Consider the following 4,462-nt stretch of genomic DNA (forward strand, 5'->3'; position numbering starts at 1 on the left):
CTATAGTACAGTGGATGAAGAAACGTGGGTACAAATTATCTATACATTCTTACACAATCAATATATTACAGTAGTATGTAAATATGTCAATAAATCATTTTTAACAATTTGTGGTTAGCTCCCTCTCCCATTCAAGCACACATGTTATTGCTTCTACATCTTGCGAGTGCATTCGTATGTTATATTTTATCGTGGTAGTGAATACAGCGTCAGTACGATAGTACGTGTAGGACTAAAAAATAATCATAAATAATACCCATTAAAATAGTGTCCACTTGTTTAAACTCCTAGGCGTTTCCATTATGTCTTCTCTCCACCTCCTGTGGCCCCCCCCTGCCCCCCCCCCCCCCCCCGCACACACACACTCTACCATACCCTCCTTCTCAGACAGACATACGAGGTGCGGCTAGAAAAAAACCGGACTGATGCTGGAAAAAACATTTATTTACAATTATTTACAATTTCATGTTATCTCAAATGGTTCAAATGGCTCTGAGCACTATGGGACTCAACTTCTGAGGTCATTAGTCCCCTAGAACTTAGAACTAGTTAAACCTAACTAACCTAAGGACATCACAAACATCCATGCCCGAGGCAGGATTCGAACCTGCGACCGTAGCGGTCTTGCGGTTCCAGACTGCAGCGCCTTTAACCGCACGGCCACTTCGGCCGGCATGTTATCTCCTTCAATGTACTCTCCTCCTCGGTCTCTACACCGCTCCATACGAATTTCCCACTGTTCATAGCAATGCTGCAGATCATTTTCGGTAAGTCCATACATTACTTCCGTCGCTTTTTCTTTTACTGCTTCAACAGTCTCAAATCTAGTTCCTTTCAAAGCTGACTTGACTTTAGGGAAAAGAAAAAAGTCACAGGGGGCCAAATCAGGTGAGTAGGGTGGATGATCTAAGATGGGAATGTTGTGTTTTGCCAAAAACGCCTTCACTGACAACGCACTGTGAGCTGGGGCATTGTCTTGCTGAAGGATCCATGACTTTTTTCTCCACAAATCGTTCCGTTTTCTCCGTACTCGCTCACGTAGGGTAGCCAGGCCGCTAATGTAGTAATGCTGATTCACTTTTTGTCCCTCTGGTACCCAATCAATGTGCACAATCCCTTTGATGTCAAAAAAAAAAAACAATCATCATTGCCTTGAATTTCGATTTTGACATTCGTGCTTTTTTTGTAGTGGAGAACCAGCAGTTTTCCAATGCATCGATTGGCGTTTAGTTTCGGGATCGTAAGTAAAAAACCACGATTCGTCGCAAGTAATAATATTTTGTAAGAAGGTGGGATCACTTTCAATGTTTTCCAGGATGTCAGAACAAATCATTCTTCGGCGTTCCTTCTGTTCAATTGTGAGACACTTTGGAACCATTTTTGAACACACTTTGTTCATGTTGAAACTTTCATGAAGAATCTGCCTAACACTTTCCTTGTCAACTCCTGTTAACTCAGACACTGCTCTGATTGTTAAACGGCGGTCTTGTCGAACAAGTTTACCGATTTTTTCAATGTTTGCATCAGTTTTTGCTGACAATGGTCTGCCAGTGCGAGTGTCATCACTGGTGTCTTCGCGGCCATCTTTAAATCGTTTAAACCACTCAAACACTTGTGTTCGCGATAAACAATTATCGCCGTACACTTGTTGTAACATTACAAACGTTTCACTTGCAGATTTTCCTAGTTTGAAACAAAATTTGATGTTAACACGCTGTTCTTTCTGTACACTCAACATTTTCCGACGCACAGACAGAACGTCAACCACTTAAAACAGACGCCACGGGCAGACTGAGTGCAGGAGGCAGATGAAACTCGAGCAGTAGGCGGAGCGAGAGTCACGTGACAGGCCACGCGACTTTCAGCCTTATTGCATTCGTTTTATTGTTTCACCAGTACTAGTCCGGTTGTTTTCTAGCCACACCTCGTATTGTTAACTGTAATGATCATTGTAAGTACAGTATTTCACCTCGTTACAAATGATACTAGATTTAAAGGTTACGTTAATAATACAGTGGTACGAGCACTCAGACTGTTCTTTAAATACTTAAATTCTTTGATTTGAATTTTGTTGACCGAGGGGTTCTTCTCTTTTGAGAAAAAATGCTGCGGGAAAGGAATAATACTTCTTGAATAATCGCCACCAGATATAATCGTAATAGGAATGGATTCGGTTCGTTGCTTATCAACGTACCATTTAATTCCGCGCTCCTATTGAGGAACAATAAGGAGAGTTGTCATTGCGCCAGAAAGTTAAGGCCGACGTCCCCCGTGCCAGTTAGCAAAACATGAGCTTCCTATCAAAGTGTTCTGACCAAAAAATAACAGCTTGCGTCATTTGTCGGTGTACTAATCGTTCTTATTATACTCTAAAGAGCAAGAAATCACGTTTAACTCGTAATTGGACTCGTTAAAGCGACATTTTCTGTATTGCCGTCTTGTACATTAATTTTGTTGGGTTGATTATTATTACAGTAGCAGTTTTATTGCTTTCATGAGATCTTGTAATTTCTGTCACTCCAGCTCTAAATTCGTCCGGGAAAAAGCTCTGAGAAGGAAAGATGGGAGTCTTCTCGGGATAAGGAATACGCCGAACATCAGTTTCGTCACTCCATATTAACAGAAATGCTGGATTATGAAAGCAGCATTGTCACATTATTTAATTCTTACCTTGTGTATCTTAAACGCGTAACAGAACAAAGTTACATTAGCGAGGTTATACGCGTCGTATTACTGGATCTACTATGAATTTAAGACCAGAAAAAGCCTCAAAATGCCTTACAGACACGAAAACATTGCAACATTTACTATATAAACAACTTTTGCCTCGAGATGAGTGAAATGAATAACAAGAAAATATTTTGAGGCATTAAGTAACGCAAACGTATAGCGTAAGTCTGTAGTGCCGTATCCCCATATTACACCGCCAAGAGCGCTGAGCTACATTTAGTGAATCGTTGGTTCTAGTGCTATCAGCTAAATATAAGATTAAATATTTTCCATCCTAGAGTACTTCATTGTTAATTTCACTTAAATAGTATTAAATATGTTTCATACACATTCAGTAAATAGTTCTCTCTGCCTTAAAGAAGTAAAAAATAAACATTATATCCTGAAACTTCCTGGCAGATTAAAACTGTGTGCCGGGCCGAGACTCGAACTCGGGACCTTTGCCTTTCGCGGGCAAGTGCTCTACCGACTGAGCTACCCAAGCACGACTCACGCCCCATCCTCACAGCTTTAATTCCGCCAGTACCTCGTCTCCTACCTTCCAAACTTCACAGAAGCTCTCCTGCGAACCTTGCAGAACTAGCACTCCTGGAAGAAAGAATATTGCGGAGACATGGCTTAGCCACAGCCTGGGGGATGTTTCTAGAATGAAATTCCTTTACGTACTGTTCCACCTAAGTTGTATTTTTCGCCAGTTAATTTCTTGCTCTGCCTTAACAAAAAAATACTGTTATGCAAAATATCTTGAGGAACTATTTAGAAAATGTGGGTCCACCCACTAGGCTGCAGAAGTATCGCTGGAAGGTCCTTACACATCATTCATACAGTGTAGATCTCTCGATACCTGCAGCCCCGAAAAAAGACATTTGTGACCGTCGACGAGTCTCAGACGGAGGGCTGTACACTTGGGGACAGTCATGGTTCTGTAGGCAACCATTTAACCATGAAGGCGTGGACCAGACTGCGTCATAGTGGGGTAAATGTGTTAACAGCTGCGGCGACTGCATTTCAAGTAATAAACAGTTTACTCACTTTTATGCTCAGTGTTTCGTTTTCATTTGATTGTCCCTTATACTTCAAGAAAAATTTATAGCACGATTGTTATTCATCATCTTCACAGTCATTTTCACTAGGTTTATTTAGCATAAAAGAATGCGATACGATGACATTAAATAAAATCTATGTAACCAAACGGGCTGGTCGCACAAGAACGAGAACAAATTACTGCATTATCACTGTTCATTACATCTTCTAGTATTCAATTACTTGCAGTGTACAATCATAATTGCCACAAGTATGTATTTTACGGCTTCGAGCTGCTAGTTGCGAGGGACAATCGTCGATCAGGTTTTTACTGAATCCGGCGACGTGGTAAACAAGTGCCACACGAAGAACAGGCGCCAGCGTTCGTAACATCTCCGCGACTTACTTACGGCAAAAGGGAACACACGGAGAGTTGTTGCCGTTTGATGTTAAATAATTATTACTATATAAATCATTAACATTAATATATGATGTACCATACGTCGTACGTAACCATATATGGTATAAGTGGCAAAGTGTTCATTACTACATCAAAATGTCCGGCATCTTCTCAACGAAAGTATTCCTTTATTTTCTTGTTTATGCTCCTTAAAGTTAGATGCAGTAACCCCCAAATGTTAATACGTTACTACTGATTCAAACTGCAGCTAATTAATAGTGCAGTTGAATACTGTAAATAATTTCGTTT

The 4,462-nt window shown here is 40.6% G+C and overlaps 1 non-coding gene across 1 annotated transcript; it reads right to left on the minus strand.

Moving 5' to 3' along the window:
• Nucleotides 1-3,140: 3,140 nt before the first annotated feature.
• Nucleotides 3,141-3,215, minus strand: Trnas-cga (transfer RNA serine (anticodon CGA)). Its single transcript has one exon. It is a non-coding gene; the product is annotated as a tRNA-Ser (tRNA).
• Nucleotides 3,216-4,462: the final 1,247 nt, after the last annotated feature.

Source organism: Schistocerca nitens, chromosome 5 (genome assembly GCF_023898315.1).
Source record: "Schistocerca nitens isolate TAMUIC-IGC-003100 chromosome 5, iqSchNite1.1, whole genome shotgun sequence".
Lineage (NCBI taxonomy): Eukaryota > Metazoa > Arthropoda > Insecta > Orthoptera > Acrididae > Schistocerca > Schistocerca nitens.